Genomic DNA, 20,627 nt, shown 5'->3' with positions numbered 1-20,627 from the left:
AATAAAATCATCCAACGAGGAAACTGCACTCTGAACATTATTTTAACACTAACACTTTACATATACCTATTTTTACCGTTAAATAGACGTGTTTTTTTTCGAAAGAAACTGTCAACTTATTCTAGGAAATAACGCCCGACATAACTTTTAAATAATAAAATAATCAATCGCATATTTTCATTTTTGTGTGAATTATAAACAGGAGATTATAGTCGAACAGATCATCCTCACTTTCAGTTTGCTCATCTTCGGACGTAGAATTTCGTCCGTCTGAATATTTCTCGCTTTCTATTCGCTCGTTTTCGGACTTGGAATTTCGTCCGTCTCAACACTCCTCGCTTATATTTTCTATGTTTTTCAATAAACGCTTTTTCACTGAACGCGTGCACATATTTTGGGATAAAAGAAGATACAAAACTAACGTAGCGAATATTATGAGATTTGTTCGCTCCTTGTCGTATTTCATTTCTCGTAGGCTTCGATCCGTACTCTGTGACGCTCGAAATGATATTGCCTTTAGATTTCGTTTAGCTATAGAGAACTCATCACGCAGCGAGTATATTCTCGAGAAATATTTCTCGAGAGTGTCCGACAACACTCGGTGGTGTACATGCGTCACCTCACAAGGACTCTATCGGACTATTCAAGCGCTTACGACGAAGCCAAACACATACCGCGTTTAGATGTATACAACTATAGCTGGTTGAATGTTGTCGAGTTCAGAGTTAAGGTCCCCGGCAGAGAACTTTAGAAGAAGATGTAAATTTGCCGACCGGTCGCGGTAAACAAGCCAGGCGATGAATTTTCCTCGGTAAAAAAGAAGCAAAAAGAAGAATTGAGAAATTGATTAATCAGATAACAGAAGAATTTACATAAAGTTAGACGAACGAAAGAAATAACAACGAACGTACAATTTGAAATGAAATTTTGAAACCGGGTCTGGTAAGGTCACACAAAAATGAATTGCATATTTACGATAAAAATTGTACACTGACACGATTTTGTATGGTGACTAAAAATTTGATCGGGGAGTTGCTCGCATTAGACGAAAGAACCTTACTTATTATTCTACGAGAGTTCGCGGCGGCAGGTTTTTCGGCAATGCTGAGCGGAATGTCACGGATTTCACGAAAATTGCTTTCGAAGGAATTTCCCTTTACGAAAGTTTGAATCACCTGGAATCCCCGGAGATCAAGCTATGAATCAGAAATCACGCGTCAAGAGACAAAGTAAATAGCCTGCTAGCATCACCACCTTAAAGCGTACAAATAGAACGGTGGAACATCCATTCTCGTGAAAATCTCGCGAAAACTGTATTAAAAGCTTTCCTTCCCATCTGCAAAATCCTTCGTTCTCTAGGATAACATATTCGAAATTCTTTGAATTTTAAATTGCGCGATTAACGATACGTACGATTTTTAAAATGACAAGGAAAAACGCCTAATTACGATATGCTGGAATACGAAGGTCACAAGAGAAAATAAATTAAAATTCAATATGTTTTTATTAAACCACCTACGAAGAATCACGCGTTTAAGCAGAAAAATGTGACAGAAAAGAAAATGTAAAATCGAAAGTTCGTCCTGAGTCGATAGGCGAAGACTGCGTATAATAAACGAAATAACAACTGGAAAAATTCGTAAGAAATATGCAAATTTGCATTTGCGCCGTTATTCCACCAAATAAATACCGATCATCGATCAAATGTCTGTAAATGAATTCTTTTTTCCAATTTTTTTTTCCAACCTAACCCCAATCAACCGTTCAACGTATGATACTTTGAAAAAACAATTTCGACAATCAGAGAGTGGGAAAATGGCGGCTAAAATTAGTTCAATATGGCGCGCCTTAATAAAGTTGAACAACTCTCATATAGCGCGAACGTGTCCATCACACAGTTTTGTTCGGCTTCGACAGTGCGCGAAACGAATTAACTGCGTTGTAGAGGGGTTGACTGTTCAACGAAGCTGCATTTTCAATATAATATTTTACAATATTAAAGTTCAGCTGGATATTTCTCGACAGCTATTGTATCACATGTGGCATTGTCTACGCTCAACTCGCCACAATAAAAAATGTCATCGGGAACCGATCCTTGCGATAACGATCCAATAAAATTATAGCTCGTACGTTGGATTTAACGCTTCTCATATCTCTTTTTGCGGGGAATTTCGAGAGACAATGTTTTGTAAAACTGTTTTGAAACGCGAGAAAACACGCGTCACGTTGTTACCACCATTAAAACGAATATTATTCCGACGACACATACAGAGGCTGCACAAAGTACAATATTTCCACCTGCTTTTATTTCTCAATGAAGCGTCTCTATCAGACTGGAAATGCTTTCCTTTCATAATTTCTCTTTCGTTTTCAAAATTTTCCAGTCGTGTGAAAATACTACAAAATGATACAGAATTTACCATACTTCGATCTCATTATCAGATCGGTGCATATGAAATGTCGTTTTGTACAATAAAATTTTCATTACTTCGTCGGAAATATCGTATATTTAATCAAGATATTAGATCGTCCGAAAAGTTTTCATTTTATAGTAACAGAACAGAATGGATCATACGTAATTCAATAAAATAATATAAAAGAACAAATATCATTTCCTTATGAAACAAAAGAAACTTTTCGTACGACGTGATAGAATCCAAATCGACGTTAAGATTCAACTAAAAATTACATTTATAAATCTGCTTAAAATAATCTACGCACGAGAAAGTTGCTTAGATGGAAACGTCTTTAACCTTCGCCTAAATGCTAATTTTATTTTTCCAGAATACCTCGTGACACTTTTTCCAAATGTTGGAAATGTTCACGCAAGAAAATTACGTGGATATTCTGATTAATGTCACGATAACGAAGTTTCATACATTTATTCTACATCTCTTTAAACATCGAAAGTACCGATTCGTAATAAATTTCCTTTTATTTTATCTAATTGATACTTAACGATAGAACACGATTAAACGTGCGATATTAATGCGGCAAATTCAAGCTTCAAAGAAACGTTTCATACGCAGCTAATTGCATCTGAATACGATGTAACAAATACAATGGTGTTTCCATACTTTTTGTAGCCTTTGTTGAATCGTTTATGGAGCGCTGCTACGTATTGGACATCCACTTTAATACGGCAACATGAATTTTCCACGAATATTCCATCCGGAAGGAGGAGTTTCTTCGTTACTTAGACATTTGCTTTTAGATCGCGCACGTTCATGCGCAAAACTGTATAAGAAAAATACGCAAAAATATTCGAGATGCACTAGAGATATCGCGTAGTAATTAAAATACGTTTACAAAAATTGCCTATGAAACGTGCAGATACGTGTAAACTTGTGGCCGCACTCGGCAACAATGTATATCAATATGCCGAAGCAAAGTGCCCAATGAGCCATCAATATCCCAACGGTCCTTCCGCCGAATGTCCGAGAAGAAGACGTGCGTGGCAACAGTGCGGACGCCTAACAAACGTGTGGATAGTGGGGATTTGAGGGGCGACAAACAGAAAAGAATCGAATCCGATCGACAGTTAGGTTTGAAATAGGAAGCGATAAAGTCGAGTTGTAACCGGGCAGTGAAATTGACTAGCGAAACCGAGAGCGATACGTGACGCGATCGAAAAAAGATTCTTGTTAATAAATATGTTGTTGACCTAAATACCGAATGATTATTTAACGCACTACACCCAATAACACCTCAAACTTTTTCGTCGTTAAATTAAACCGTCAAACATGAGCAAGTGTTACAGTACTTTCGAACTATATAGATTAGGACGTGAAAGAACAACGGAGGGCCAGCCAAAGTTTCGGCTGGACGTGACCCGAAGTGTCCTGGGAATTGCCGTGTAATTTGTCTATATCGTGCAAGGGAGGAAATAAAATAGAAAAATAGAAAAGGAGAATAATAGAAGGAGAAAAATAGAAAAGAAATGCGAGCAAATGAAGATATAAGATGGATCCAGTGAAGTATCCAAATTTTGTTTCGTGTTAAACCCAAATGCCGAGTTCCGTTTGAATTGATTCAATGCCAAAGTTATTCAGTTGAGAAAAACAGATAAACGATAACCAAGTCGTTATGGAAATAGTTAGGAATAGGAATAAAAAAAATTGCAGGGAACTAACGGATACGGAGGAGCGTGACAATATGAACGCGACACGCAAGTAACAACGCAGTCGTTATTTTTCATAATTATCCGGCAAAACGAATCTGTGGAAAACAAAAGTTGTGGAGCGTTAACGAGGAGGATTTTCAGTCGATCCAATGGATAATGACATTAGCTCTCTGTGCTGTCGCATTATTTTAATGGCAAATTCTTTATTTCGTGTCTCTTTCGCCGGTGTATTCAAGAGCTTTTTAAGATTTAACGAGGACGTGGCCGCCTTTCAATTTTACCGGTGCGAAAACAGCAACTGAAAAGATACAAAATATCGCCCCTGACCATAATTCCCTCTTCTCTGTTGAGTCGTCGTCGTCGCCGAATTTTCCTACCGCTAAAAACCACTCTCAACAGAGTGCGCAGGATCCAAGTGGCGAATATTTTTGCAATTATTTTGCTGACTTTGCAAGCACAGTGGCTCTTTATTTTTATTCTCAGTCCAAGTAGGCGTGTCTGGTCAAATCTGTTTCTGTTTTGGTTTCCAGAAAAATGGCTTGAAATATAAAATATTATACTGTATTATTATACAGAACTTTCTCATTTAATAGATTTTTGTGCTGTTTATCTGGCATTTTGCGCTAGCGGCTACATTTTAGGCGGAAGTTTCAGATACGCCCTTTTTACCGAACACGGCAGAGTTATTTTTTAAAAATTGTTAAGGTTCGGGTCTGAGTGAAAATCGTGGGAACAACGAGTTTCGCAGATGTAAATAACATGGTATGCTTGACATTCTAATTTTTTTGGTGGGGCGTGAGCTTCTCTGGCTGGAAATACGCGTTTCCCGCCCTTTCCCCTTCCCACCATTGATTTTCTACGGCACTGCGGAGACCGCATCTCTTTTATCTATAGCTCAGAGACAACATTCCTTCTTAATTTGTTCCGAATCACAGGATTCGCGATCATCCGACGTTTATCCTGCGCTATTCAGACACGGTTGTTAGCTTTTTCCAGTGTTTATCGAGGTTTTACGTGGGTAGTCCATTTAATTAAAGGAAATTAGTTTCCAGTAATTTTTTAGTCCGTTTATTTTATTAACTTCTCTATTTCTTTCTATTTTTTTTTATTTCAGGAAATGAATGATACTATTTTATTCTGTGCCAATTATATTTTGAACTATTCAAAAAAAAAAAAAAAAGGAAGTAAAATAAAAAAACAACAGGCAAGAGCTTGTAATTAAATTCCAGGAAAAATGTGAAACAAAATCAAAGTGCAGATCCAAGAGAAAAAATCAGAAAAGAAAAAAAAATCTCTTCGTACAAAATGTTACATTGAAATGGATATTTTTCAACATCAAAAGCGTGAAACTCGAGACGCCGTTTTCAACCATGTTAAGACAAATTAAATCCAAAAAAAAAAGCGAAGAAAAGGGAGAAGCAGAAAGAGAATTGGTTTCTCTTGCTAAAGAGTTTAAGAAGACGGTAATTATACAGAAAAAAGGAACATCTTCCCGATTTCAATGGGCCTGAGATACGCTGTCAAGGACGACACTGTGAACTACTTTTCCCTACACACGCAGCCACAGCTCGGCCCTCGTTTCACCGAGACGTTTTCAAAAAACTTCAACGAAATTTGAGTTCCATTACGCTTCATTCTGGCGTATAGATAGTCGTTCAATTTTTGTATAGTTCAACCTAAGCTTAACTTATCGATGCTAATCATCTTCAATATAAATAAAAAAAAAGATAAATCAATGGGTTGTAGATTATTAAATTTTAATTTAGTTAAATGTTAGTTAAATGCTAGATTAATATATTGCACAACGTTGGCACGACTTGGTATTTATTTCATTCGCTTTTGTAAGTGTGTCGTAAATTCGACTACTATCATTTATTATTATACGCTTCTGTCTATAGCTGAAAACGTTACGCGTTAAGGACATTTATAGACACCTGCTGAGTCTAATTTATTAGTACGTGACGAACAGACAGGTAAGACATAGTATAACATTTCATAGATCGATAGATTCACTGAAAATTATTGGGTTGGCAACTAAGTGATTGCGGATTTGGTCATTGCCACCTAACGTCAAAATCTGCAATCACGTTAACATTATCCAGTAGCCTCATTTTTCTCTTTTATCTATTTAAAATGACTTTCTCTCTCTCATCAGCTAATTAAGTTTACATTGGATTATGTAAGAATGCAGCCGCCTACTCGACAATCCGACGTAATCGTGACGTAAATTGTATCGAAAGTTTCCGCTGATACAGTTTTTCCACGAAACAAGCAACTGGTTTCTCACTGGAAACAGACAACTCATTATCTTTCCATTTGAGGTTCTTTTTTTTTTATTTACCGACAGAGTAAGAGATCGCAGAATGAGTAAGCGATCCGTGAAAGCGAGAAGCCATCAATTTTTATGATCCAACGAACAGTGACTCGTTTCAGTAGAAGACCAATGGAATACGTACAATGCTTCCTGACTCTGGTTTAGCAATCCTCGCGTGTTACGTGCTGCTCAACCGATCGCTTTATACGATCCGCCGCTATCTCGAGTTCCTCGCTCGTTCTCCGTATTCTCGCTTGTCCCGTTCGAGAACAAAGTGAAGCCGAATAGCACGCCAGACTCGTAATGAGCATCTCGTCGATCCTGAGCGTGCGGCTTATTTCCAGGCAAAATTGTATGTCAGAAAATAAGGTCGCAAGCGACGGTAACATATACAGTAGGACAAGTGCAAGTCCGAACGGTTCGATATTCGAACAATTCCAATTCGAACGAACGTGTCAGGGGAAATCCAGCTTCTGAACTTGAAGGAAAACTGGAAGTTGGAGCAAAGAGACGGACAGTTGCTTGTCGTTGTGTAAGCGTTACATTGTTGCCTGATCTCTCTGCTCAGGCTCGGTCGCAACAGCGAAATGCAGGCTGAGAAGAAGAAAGAGAAACAAAGGGACGTTCGTCGTTTCGACGCTCGTTCTTGCAGTCGTCGGTGTAGTTCTTCTGTGATTGTCTCAGCGAGCGTACTAAATTTGTTTTCTTACCATTTATTAATACGAACTTTAGAGACAGGTATTTGCAATGTTTCATATTGAGAACATATCGAATGGGAGGGATCGATTCAACTTACGCCATTTCAAACGGGACAATTTAATTCGATATTCGACCAACTCGAAGCTCGAACCGTCCAGCGTCTCCTGGAACGGATAGTGTCCGATGTTCGAGGATCTACTCTATGTAGAGGAAAGTTGTACGGAATGTTGATCTTAGCATGAAATTCGTATTTGAAGGTAATTGAAATCGATGAGGCGTGCTCTTTTGTCCATAATTACCAAGGAACGTCCGCGTAAAAGCAAAATTAATGTTAATATTATATATTATATATTTTATATACTTTATTATTGACATATATAATATATTTTATATATTATATTTTTATATTTAATATATAAAATATATTATATACTTTATATTTTAATATGTAATAATATTATATAAAATATATCTTATATACTTTATTATTGACACATAATATATTTTATATATCATATTTTTATATTTAATACATAAAATATATTTTAATGATATATAATATTATAATAAAATATGTAAAATATATTATACATTTTATATTTTAATATGTAACAATATTTTCTCCTATGTTATTACACTATATCTGTTACTTGATTTTATCTCATAATTCGTTATTATCTTCAGATTCTACATTATTCCATTGTTAATAAATATTTTCCAACCAAGTAACCAGTTGCAAGCTAATCAATTTTATCCGATGGCTAGAAACTCAAGTCTATATTTCATCAGACATCATGATCTCTACCTATGTCACAAAAGAGCGAATTCTTGGCAGACAGTTTCGCGTCAACAGCACTCGCTGGGTACACGTGAGAAAATTTGTCAGGCTGATTCATCGTCTTTCGTTCTTACTCTGCTGCCAGCTATTGTAAGAAAGTGCCCCTTATCCGTTGCCAAAATCCATTCTATCTATGTCCTCGATCTTCTTATTATTATCCTCCTGTTTGATAACAATAACATTATTATTTCATAGAAAATTTCCAACTTACAAACTTCCCTGTCAACTCGGTTTCTAAATTCAAAATATTTGAACAGTTTGCAATTTAAAAAATGGTAACTGGATGTTCTCCTCCCGTTTAGCACCAAAGTTGGTAATCGTTCGAATTGTTTCGAATAAATATTTTCTTATGATAATTATCTTAGGGAAAAATTCATATAAGCTGAATATTTTATCTGTGGTATAATTAATTCTTATTCGCGTTATTTATTATCCATATTATTAACAAATTATGTTCTATATTTATTCGAATAACGAATAATAATGGGAATAATTTTGTACAAATATACACAGACTCCAATACGATTCTTATTGTTAATTTACCGAGAAACAACAAGCTTATCAATTTGGTATCTGAAAAATGTTAATTATAAAAGCCAATGTTACAACTGGACAGTGAAGTTTGAAAATATATTTTCGTTACCAATTTTATCCTCGTTTATATACGTATAATATATAATTTTGATTAAAATGAAACTTTTATTCGGATAAATTTGTAAATTTGAATAATTTCTTATTCGGCTAAATATTTGTACGATGGAATCTTTATTTTATTTTTTATCTTTATCAATATTGGAACATAATTTTCCCCAATATTGTTTAGCGTAAACCAAAATAGTATTTTTACTACAAGCATTGGAACACATTTACGGTTTATTGATTTTCCAGTTACAACGAAGCAGATGAAATTTTCAAGAATTCGTCGTTAAATGTGCTGATCAAGGTGCAGCGTTAATAGCCCATTTTAGGAAGATTAATGGGCTACGTAAATTGCTACGCCATTAGACATCGGTTAGCTAAATGTGATTAATTTTATAACTATTTCATATATAATTTATTTTGATTTAAAAACGCCGGTAGAATTTGTGTAATTTTGATCCTAATATTCTTTCGTTTCTGATTTACGATGACTTCAAATGACTTCAAACGCTCGATCGGAAGAAAGTAGACGGTGGAAAATTCGTTTCCAATTGGAGAAGTCGCGAGCGAAGAGCAAAAGGTAATCTGCCGATGCGTAGAATTGAAAAACGCGGACTACCGGCCGAGTAACAAGGCAAACAGAAAAACGGAAACGAACCCTCGAAAACTTCATTTCCTCCGGAATGAAAATTAATTAATATCTGGCTCTTCCGCGTAACGAGATCTCCATTATCGCCTAAATACGAGTGGCTGAGGAAACTCGATCGTCTTCACGGTTCTCGTTGATCGCTCTTTAATTATTATCAATTTGTGCGACACTTCAGCGTGTCGATTACTTTGCTACATTTTCACCATATTATTACATGTATATACGTATAATTCTACAAAATTCAAATTACCCGCCAATCGACATTTTTATTTTTGCCTTGTTTCACCGCCAGTCATTTGCTAAATAGAATATTGGGTTGGCAACTAAGTGATTGCGGATTTGGTCATCAGATGGTATTGACAAAGTCCGCAATCACTTAGTTGCCAATCCAATACAGCACGAGAGAAGAGCAGTAATTTAGGACTTGGACAATCGACCCTCGATTTCCCAGATAAAATTTGTAGTAGATTCGTTATTAACTGTTATTGTATTTACTTTCATTATTCTCAAAACAAACTCGATTTTCCAGAATCGATCGTCTGATTTACCCTAAGGATTTACGTTATTACATATATATATATATACACACAAATAAATAATCCATATTTTTCAGGCAAGATCAAGATTTATTTAAAGAGAAAGTCAAACAGACTTTTGATTCAGAATAATCACCCTTGTTTAAAAATCTCTTTAGATTTTGTGTCGATAAGTGCCAGTGCATTTGAACGCTATGAACAACTGACGGTATTTCGTATTTCATTGTTATGTTCTGAATAATTTTTATTGAATAAAAGTTGAAATATTTATAAATAGTGCGCAAAATATAATAATATTTTATAATAATAATAATAATTTTCGCTTCGAAAGAATGCCATGATCTTTTCACTCGATAAAGTCGTCCAGCTGAGGAAGCACCGTGAAATGGATACACCGGGTGATACTGCGTAGTTTCCCATCTAAGACTCGTTATGATATCTGATTAGTATGAGAAGCAATTTCACGCCACATTTCCTCCTTTTTGCATCTTTCTCGTCTTATGCAGAGGGTTTGAAACGGTTTCTTGCGTTAGCCCGGACTGCTCTTCGAGCTGTTCTCGCGTTTGTGCCGAATTCTCGGCTGGTTCTGGGCCTCCGAAGCGTTGCTCGTCGATCAAACCGAAGCTTTTAACACTTTGATTGCCACGTTGGTCATTGGTGACCGCAGCGCTTCAACTTCTCACAGTTGTAAAAATTGAATGAAAATTGACAGTTAAGGCATTTTGAATATAAACGATAGATAGAAGATATTTTGAAATAAAGTGCCCCTTTGAACAATTACACACCTTAAAAAATGTTGAAAATGACAACGTGAGTTCATGCTCGCCAACCATGTGCAGATGCGCTAGTTACAATAAATAGTAACTAGAAAATAGTTCTAGATACAATCGATAGATTTAATCGATAGGTTTAAGATGTTCTTTTATTTTTATCCCTAGTCCATGTAAGAAAGTGCAATAAAGATTTTTCGACTCAGAACGGTGTGATAGATTTATCCAAAGAATAAAATAATAGCTATTGTGATCCTACCTCTAAATACAGAAACAACATCAAAAAATAATCGTAAATGATGCTTTAAAATCATATAATCGAAGTTAGAAGTGTGAACATACCTTTTACTATTATACATAGAATGAGCAAATACTGTTTACTAATATCTTCTATACGTTTCAACAATATATCCTGCACATTTTGTTTACGACAAAATAACGAAAGCGAATAATTTGTTGAAATAAAGGAAGTTATAATATGTCGCTATCAACTGTCACCAAGACGCTACGGTGGTCACCCGTGACCACCAAGAAGATAAACGGTCCACTGGGGAAGAATGTTGTCTTACATCACGAATTTATTATTATTTTGCAGTTATATGCTTTGAATAATTAAAATACTCCCGTGGCGCCCTCAGCGAAACATGTAATTTCGGCGTAGCAGTTAAAGTGTTAACACCAACAAAGAACTACCACACCAGTCAAATTGACTAGTTTTACAAGTTCGCAACGATAACTAAAAAAATAATGTACTGAATTTTAGTTTGTTTTTTATGTATTCAACTGAAAATAATTTTGTATCAAGGCTACTTATACCAATACCAGTGAAAATGACTGGTACTTGTCCAAGTGTAAAAGGATCCTGCAATCTGTTTATCGAACCCCAATTAACCAGTTTCCTCGTTTTCTACAACTTGCCACGCGTTTTTCGAACTTTTACTGTGTATCATTCAATACGACGATATCAGTTGTCAGGAAAATTCCGGATCGATCGCTAGATCGCTAAATACTAACATTAGAAACACCACACTAGTCAAAATGACTGTTTCTACAATTTTATAAACGTGCCAACCCTCGTTTAGGTAACATGGTCCCAGATGGATTAATAATACCAAAAATATACTATATAACATGGAATTGCTTCTGTAAGAAAGTAATAAATCAATAAATATAAAAATATTCTATTATTAGGTATTTTTTAAAGACCAGTCATTTTCACTGGTTTTGGTAAAAATAGCTTCGTGTTAACTATCGGTAGTTCTAGTGTTAAACCGTTTAAAAGCAAAATGCACACACATCGTACGATAACGATATCTTCACTAAGAACACGACAAATCCACTCGCACGTTCTTTTCAGCGTCTTTTCATCGTTGGAATTTGTAAAGAACACGGTTGAGGCGTAAGTGTTGTCCGTGATACTTGTAGATGTCGCTGATGGGGTACTGCTATTTCTCCTCTAATTTAGATGCGTGGAAGAAAAATCGGACTCCGGTCGCCGGGATTTGAGAACCCGGGTCCCGAACGTTCGTAACCTAAGGCGCTAACCACTGCGCTGCCGTCGTTCGTCGCTAGTTAGTGTCGAGTGCTGGTATTCGCTGTTGAGTGCCGCCACACGGTTATGTGCTTTGTTCGTTGCCATTATTGACGCTTACGAATTGATTATTTTATTGGGATTACGTTGCACTGATCTTCGCCAAACAGAATGTCATTTCTAACAGCAAAACGTGTAAACGATACATGAGCGGACGAGGGTGAGAAAATTAATTAGGTTTATTTGAATTGCTCATTTATACGTCTGATAATTATTTTAAAAGGAATATAGAAATCACAACGCATGTAGCGATAAAAAGGGACACGCGAAACAGTTGTCGATCACATTGAAAATAATTTACCTTCGGTCGGTTAAAAAATTCATATAATGGGCCAGATAATGGCGAAACGTGATACAATGTACAAGACACGTATAATAATAAAGCAAAGCCGAGCACGTACAGTATTTCGTATTTTTATTTCGATCTGCTGAATGAATGTACGCGGTGTACCAAAAATTATTGGCTCATTGCACGCGATGTATTCGCGTGTAAATGAACGAGATAATAAACAGCGAAGGGAAATCGTGCTCGTATATTACTCTTTTCCTTCTACGCTCTTTTCGCTTCATTCCATCTTCTTCATCCATTACAACAGCTAATTTGTATCGGTCCATTATTTTATTCCATTCACTTTGTTCACCCTGAAATTATCTCTGAAATTCCGCATTATTCTGTATCTCTATCGAAATTTACGTTTATTTTCAAATAACATTATTTATCTTATTTACGTTGAAATTACGCTGTTTATTATCGTATTTGTATCGATAAATTGAATATACAAGGTGGACGATATAAAACTGACTGATTCTAATTGTCACCAGCTAATTATATCTTTGAAACAAAACGAAACACAACGTTTTAAATACAAGTCACTAATTAATATTTGGAAATTACGTATGCAATATAACATCAGACAGATGTTCGCCTCCAGACGATCGCATTTTTCGCTGCGTTTCACAAGTCATGTTGGCTATTGTTTCTCCAATAGCAACTTTCTTCAACTGCCCCATAGTGTTCCCTTTATCGACATACGCTTCGCGTTTAAGGAAACCCCGTAAAAAGAAGCGCAGTTCAATCAGGCGATCGAGATGGCCAACGTCGTCATGTCGATCACCGTTATCGACGGATTGCTTTGACGTAACGTTCGACGCAATGGTTGCGTAAAACAAAATGGTTGCGGAACAAAAAATAACGTAACATAGAGTAGTGGAACTTTGAAATCAGTCAGTTACATATCGTCCACCCTGTACATAATATTCGAGCACAAGCCCAAAGATAAATAAGACTGGCAGGAAGAGAAGAATGGCGAAGCAGTAGAATCAGCAAAGTATCACGATATACAGGGTGGTTGGTAACTGGTGGTACAAGCGGAAAGGGGGTAATTCTACGCGAAAAAAGAAGTCGAAAATATAGAATAAAAATTAAAAAAAATTTTTTTTTTTTAATTTTTCCATCGAGACAACGATCTATAGTGAGATCCGTTATAACGAGACGTGATAAAGTGGGCGCGTACCGAGCGAAAATTCAAAGTCGATTTTCTCGAAAACAAAACCTCGAAGGAAAAATTTTTATTTTATATTTTCGACTTCTTTTTTCGCGTAGAATCACCCCCTTTCCGTTTGTACCACCAGTTACCAACCACCCTGTATAATTCAGAATACAGTATTTATGCTTTATGCTCTACGTGTTCTATATCAAACTATGACCAAACCATGATTCTTCTTGTTTGTAAGTACTGTGTTTATAAAAGCGAACTGATTTTTCCATTTTTCGTAACGATTTTGAATAAGTATTATTAGTGTGATTTTCAACAAATATTGAAATACAATTGGCATTAATTTATCCTCCCTTTATTTCATAATATGTTCCGTTTTGAATTTTGTAAATATCATTCTTACATTTCTTTTATAATCTTTTTCTCAAAATTTGCCAATTTACATTGAAGGTAAAGTACAGTTATGTTATATATTATGATATATATCATACAGGGTGGTTGGTAACTGGTGGTACAAGCGGAAAGGGGATGATTCTACGCGAAGAAAGAAGTCGAAAATATAGAATAAAAATTTTTTTTTTTTAATTTTTCATCGAGACAACGATCTACAGTGAGATCCGTTATAACGAGACGCGATAAAGTGCGCGCGTACCGAGCGAAAATTCAAAGTCGATTTTCTCGAAAACAAAGCCTCGAACGAAAAATTTGTATTCTATATTTTCGACTTATTTTTTCGCGTAGAATCACCCCCTTTCCGCTTGTACCACCAGTTACCAACCACCCTGTATAAATGAAGAAGAACTATGCCAAGTATGCGACAGGAACAAGTCAGAATCGATCGAACACATCCCGAAAGGCTGTGCAACGTATAGTGAACCGACACTAAAAATACGCCGACATAAAGATAGCAGGCAAATTATGACAGCGAACACTGAAGGCCATGTGAAACGATTGCGCTATTTCGTGAAGCTTGCGCTGTCAATTAGTGCAATTTGCTTAGAACGCCGAGACTTCGTTCGGGTTCGATGTTGGTATAATAAATTTCAATAATAATTTAACTAACAATCTTACTTTTTGTTGCATCTCGTCCAGCCTTAAATTTCGTCTCTTAACCGGAAATGCTTCAGAATACTCCGAACTAGACCAAAGTTTCTAAACAACTGCACATTGCGATAAGAGTGGTATCAATATATTTTCCTATCGATTCGCCAAAAACCAAAGGTAGCCGCCAGCGTTGCGGGTTAAAAGTACGGAAGGAAGGTTCTATTGAAAATCTGCGAATCGTACGGAGCCTAAGGTTCCTGTTTCTCCACGTAAATTGTTCTTGAAATTTACAGTATTTTAACAGAAATGAGAAACAATTGGAATAATTTTTTAATGATAAATCTATCACTTGGTAGCGGATGGCTCGTCGACTGTCAGGCAGATTACATTGTGGAAATTGAAGAAATAAATTCTCCTCATCGTCGTTAAAATAATACAAAATATTACAATTTCCAGTAGCTAGCTACAAGTTTTAGAAGCTATCGTTTGATTTAAAAATGTTGTCATTCTGAAGCTCTTCTTCATCTCTCTCTTCTCCTCTTCTTCTTCTTCTCTATCGTATCTTTGCAAATTGTTGAAGATACGATAAATGTATCGACGTTTTGATTGAATCGCACCAAGTGTCTCTCATTCTTCGTTTATGACCACAGACGATTTATATTTAACACGGCGTACGTGGCAATAATTTGTTTTTGTTGCGAGAATCCATTGAATGTTAAATTTTGATTTTAAAAGTATTAATAATATAAAATAAATTTTATGATGATTTATTAATTAGTAAAATTTATATATCTATATAAAATGATTTAACATTAAATATTAATAATAATTTAATAATTAGATTTAGTAAATTAATGAAAGTTAAATTTAGGAAATAATTTTAATAAAGATAAATTTAGTGCCAGCAATAGCGGTTAAACTTCATTTGTAAATTAATTTTCTTAATTGATATTTATTTATTCTATATAAATTTAATTAAATTGCAAACGTAAGAGCAGTGCCAAGTTTTGTGTTTCGACGTACGGGCAAAGCTCTATGGCGAATGACACGCACAGATACGCGAAATCTACGACTGACATTTGAAACAGATGGTCCGCGCGAAATTACCGTTTTACCATATAAATACGTGCCATAGTTCCATCGGTTTCTTTATTCGCCTAATATCTTTTGCTAATAATCTATGCACGAATTCCCAACCATTAGTATCGTTTTACTTTAGTTATTAGTATCAAGTAGGTCAACGATAAATTGTTTGAGCAAATGCTACGATATTCCCCCCGTTTTACCATTTCTTCCGTAACGCTCGCTATAAAGTCTCTTCCCTCGATTATTAGTTTACGGCTATTAGGTAAATTTTGTCCATCGAACAAATTGTTATTATTGCGCGCATAAGGCAACAATTGTGGTGTAATTATTTTAACTACACTCTATGTATATTTAATGTAAAATTGGCAGATATCATTTACATTGTATGGTATTAGTCGAGTTTCGTATTATTCGAGGCTTAACCTGTTATGATAGGATTTAGCACGCGGCTTATGCTTATGGCGCAGGATTATGAGAACATCAGCGCACAACCATTAAATGCGTTAATTTTCGCGCCAAAATGATTCCATCAACTAATTTAACGACTATTATATTTTACTATGATAGTTAAAAAAATGAAGTTATTCCTAGGTCGTGTGATCTTTCAGTTCTCTACAAACTTAACGAAAATCGAAAATTGTAACGTTCAATGGATACAGAAAAATATTAAACAAGTTTAACCGCGAATTATTGCAAATCTCTCGTAATTTCGTAACTAAAGTTAACGTAATGGCGAATAATTGTTACTCCAAAAGTTGCCCTAATTTTGTCATAAGCTGTATCCATAAATCGAAACTACATACACGGAAAACAAGCAGATAATATCCATGTTATCCAGGACATAGAATAGATGTTGTGACGTCGTTTCTACGCAAGTTCGCGTACAGTCAAGCAGGATACAATGTTCAGCAGAAACTGCATACTAAGGCTCTTGCTTGTATACACAGTTTCAGCTGCTGGCCTGCCTGTTCTAGATAATGTAGATACTGCGGCCAGATTCTACTATTGGTTTGCTATAACATAAACCAACGAGTAGCCTCGTATATTGCATCCAGCTAAATCGTCCTTTAACCTATTAGCTGGACCATTTCTTACTCGTAAACTACTCTTGACACGCGATTTACCATTCGAGAATTTAGAGTGTCGAACAACGTACTGTGAGCACAGTCACGATAATTGTGTTACCGTAGAATCACGAACATTCGTTTCATTATTATTAATTTATTGTTATTCCAACAGGAGATCTTTAAATATCTGGTACCATGGCGGAGGAAGGGCTTGTTAATCGTCAACACGCGGCAAACCTAACCTACCTTACACGGTTTTGTTTTAATTTGTTCGCGAATACTCAGAATCGGTAGGATGCGCGAAATAGATATTTTCTTCCAATGTTAAACGGATATTTAAGGTGTACGAGTGAAGTGGACCACCGGGTATATGGGAGGCGTGCAATTATTTTAACTTGTTCGCGAATACTAAGAATCGGTACGATGTGTGAAATACCCCTCTGTTCTTCCAATGTTAAAAGGATATTTAAGGTGTACGAGTGAAGTGGGCCACCCGGTATATGGGAGGCGCGCAATTATATTAACTTGTTCGCGAATACTCGAAATCGGTAGGACGCGCGAAATAGCCCTCTGTTCTTCCAATGTTAAACGTATATTTAAGGTGTACGAGTGAAGTGGGCCACCCGGTATATGGGAAGTGTGCAATTATTGTAATTTGTTCGCGAATACTCAGAATCGGTAGGATGTGCGAAATAGTTCTTTTCTTCCAATGTTAAACGGATATTTAAGGTGTACGAGTGAAGTGGGCCACCCGGTATATGGGAAGTGTGCAATTATTGTAATTTGTTCGCGAATACTCAGAATCGGTAGGATGTGCGAAATAGTTCTTTTCTTCCAATGTTAAACGGATATTTAACATGTACGAGTGAAGTGGGCCACCCGGTATATGGGAAGCGTGCAATTTTAATCAATGCACTCAAATATCCCCGAAACTAAGCGAAATCCGCTTCGTTTTTCTTCTCGCCGTGTTTTACTGTTTCAAGCGAAATCGATACCAATGTCATGTGCATTTAGTCGATGAAAGGATACCACAGACATCTCAATTTAGAAAAACATGCGAACAAAATTTTGAATATAGAACAGCTCCATAGTGTATAGATCTTTTAATTAGAAGAATTAGTTAGTTGCATATAGAAAGGCCGATGTTGGTGCGTTCTTGGACTGCCGATGAAGCTAACTATTGGCGAAACGTGAGAAATCTCTTTCTATTGGATGCGGTCTGGTAGCCTGAAAAGCCTGGTATTAGACGCAGCGTGCAGCGTCCTGAGTTGCAAAAGTTCGCTAATAATGTTAGTGGAATTACAGCGAAACAGGAGGACCGAGATCGCGACTTGGCCCGAGAACTTGATTAATTCTTCATTTTTGCTCGGTGAATCGTCGTCGTCGTCGTGAACGTTAACCCCACAGCCTACAGTCTAATAATAAGACGTTCCAGATGCCTGTTCCGCTGAAAAATATCTCTCGTGCGCTGGTATTCTACGTGCCGTTAATTTTTCACGTCGACCGAGCCAAGACGAATATTTCGAGCCGCGAGCCCCCATTCTAATTCACTTGGTGCCGTTTCCACCTCTTTCGGGACAATCAGAGACCCGAGCAAAAAGTGTGATCCCCTCGTGTCAGCGGCGGAAGTAACGCCGCTGGCATGTGGAACCGCGCGCGATAGATCAAGTCGATCGGTCCGATAGCTTCCGCTTGGCCTTCCTCAAAATCCACGTACAGAAATTCTCCCATTCAACTGAATTATACAACGCACATGCAAATTTTCTCTGATAATTGCTCCAACACTTGCACATGTATTACCTGCAACTTTGTCTGCTCTACGCATCGGAAATTTACTCAACGCCTAAAGAAGCTACAAATCGACGTACAGAAATGTTCTTACCAGATCAAACAATGTCTGTGTGTGAAGCGTTTCTGTAGAAAATTGTAGAACGTCTTATATAACGCGCGTACTACGTACGTACATAGAAATTTTCTCTGCTAACTGTTCAAATATTTCCACGAGCCACTGCAAACCAAGTCGACGAGCAACGGCGAAAGCACGCAGCCCGAAAATCGCTCTCGTCGCTCACCTTCACCCTCGTACGTATTCACGCGGTGGTATCCTTAACAAAAGCGGATCGGCTATAACCGAAGGCGTCAGAATTTCTGGCGCAGGACGACGTCGGGTTCGAGGCCCCGAGTGCCACTCGACGAACCATCGGTATCTCTCTGCCAACCCCACTTTCCCACCCCTAAAACGCGCTCGCGAAACAACACCGAGAACACGCTCGAAATACGCGCGCGCGTCGATTCCACCGAGCGGACGCTTCCGTCGTCCCAACATCCCTCTCTCTCTCTCTGTCTCTCTCTCTCTCTCGGCCTGTGCACCCTCAGTATCAGGGGCTCCATCCACTCGGAACTCAGTGCTCTCTCGCACCCCGAGCCGAGAGTACCGCAGGAGGCCAGAATCGCGATCTCTCGCTCTCTCTGTATCCTCGTTCGTGTCTATTTTCTTTCTCCTTACCCTCTTACACACCCTCGCATTTACAACATACTCAGCTTCCCACACGTTCGTATCTGTCGCGTTATCGTATAATCAATTATACATGTAAATATATATATATATATATATATATATATATATATATATATATATATATATATATATATATATATACATATATATATATATACATATATGAGCCGTTTAGCTACGAAATCGGTTAACTCCGCGAGGAAACAAATGGAATTATATGAGATAAGCATCGTTCGCGCACCAGTGATTTGCCATTGAAATGTAAAAAGTTTGAGAAAAAGGAGTTAACCACTTTGACCTGCGGACGGCTCGTACAAATATATATATATATATATATATATATACACACACACACACATACATATGTACATGTTGTACAGATGACACACGGAGACAAAAGTTTCATTGACCAGTGAGAAACGTGGTGGCGGTGGTGAAGACCGGTAGTGGTGGCAAGAAAAGTGGTAGTGGTTGTGAAAGTGGTGGTGGTTGGTAGGGGGTGGTGATACTTGTCGTAGTAAATATGGTGAATTTTCACGGAGACACACCCCCGGAGAAGACGTGACACTAGGGGGATGAGAGGACCGGTGATCAGGCTCGCGGTTGGATTTAAGTCCCGCAGCAAGCGACTGGTTCTTAGACTGGACCGGGTGAGGATCCCTAAGAGAACGAGTTTCGCCGCTTCTTCTCTTTCCAGCAAGACGCCAGATTGCGTGGTTATCTGGGTTAATGCTTTATTAGCGTTTTTTTTCTTTTTCGTTCAGGTTGCGTAGCGCCTTGTTAATTGGGACGATCAAACGCCCATCCACCCATTTTGCAGCTGGTGCTCGCTTTTAGGCGCCGCGTGTTTCTATGGGATTCCGTGCACGCGTTCACGGTTCACTAGCGTTTTCCTGCCTTTTTACCATGATTCATAGAATATACTTGTTCAACAGAGCGGATGACTTCAGGTAGAATCGCCCTGAGACGATACATTTGACAAAAACTGAACCTTCTATGGCGAAATAGGACTCGATCTATCGCGGTTCCCAGTATTTTCGCCGAAAATCCGTACAATGTTCAAGATGGTCAACGTTATCAGTCGTTTTGGGCTGATTCGACATTCATCGCCAGTTTCTTTTGTTTACCCTTTGATTTGGGTGGCGTTTTACGCGACTCCACGCACGCGCCAACATCTAAGAGAGTTGTTGACGGTTAATTTCATTTATTCTTAATTTTGCGTATTTTGTTTGACGCTCAATTTGGATAGCTCTCGGT

The 20,627-nt window shown here is 37.3% G+C and overlaps 2 protein-coding genes and 2 long non-coding RNA genes across 12 annotated transcripts in view; 2 read left to right on the top strand and 2 right to left on the bottom strand.

Annotated features, from left to right (window-relative positions):
• Nucleotides 1–20,627, bottom strand: part of LOC126874356 (midasin) — a 137,616-nt gene that overhangs the window by 25,591 nt on the left and 91,398 nt on the right. The gene's annotated exons all lie outside the window — the stretch shown is intronic.
• LOC126874379 (uncharacterized) lies at nt 3,327–5,939 on the top strand. Its single transcript, XR_007692780.1, has 2 exons — nt 3,327–3,972; nt 5,238–5,939. It is a non-coding gene; the product is annotated as an uncharacterized LOC126874379 (long non-coding RNA).
• On the bottom strand, nt 10,110–13,067 carry LOC126874373 (uncharacterized). Of its 3 annotated transcripts, none has more exons than XR_007692771.1 (4): nt 11,385–13,067; nt 10,911–11,304; nt 10,584–10,827; nt 10,110–10,473 (listed from the first exon to the last, which is right to left on the bottom strand). It is a non-coding gene; the product is annotated as an uncharacterized LOC126874373 (long non-coding RNA). The 3 variants fall into 3 exon arrangements; XR_007692770.1 differs by having other exon boundaries at nt 11,391–13,066; XR_007692769.1 differs by having other exon boundaries at nt 11,865–13,066.
• LOC126874363 (uncharacterized) overlaps nt 19,267–20,627 on the top strand; it is an 84,255-nt gene continuing 82,894 nt past the window's right edge. For 6 of the 7 annotated variants that reach the window (XM_050636306.1, XM_050636300.1, XM_050636302.1 and 3 more), the window contains exons 1-2: nt 19,273–19,442; nt 19,751–20,020. The gene's annotated coding sequence lies outside the window, so the exon portion shown is untranslated. Of the gene's footprint in view, nt 19,443–19,750; nt 20,021–20,627 lie in introns of all 7 variants that reach the window. The other variant, XM_050636298.1, reaches the window with a different exon arrangement.

This window comes from Bombus huntii, chromosome 16 (assembly GCF_024542735.1).
Source record: "Bombus huntii isolate Logan2020A chromosome 16, iyBomHunt1.1, whole genome shotgun sequence".
Lineage (NCBI taxonomy): Eukaryota > Metazoa > Arthropoda > Insecta > Hymenoptera > Apidae > Bombus > Bombus huntii.
The sequence above is the reverse complement of the archived record's forward strand: the minus strand, read 5'-3'. Positions and strand labels throughout refer to the sequence as shown.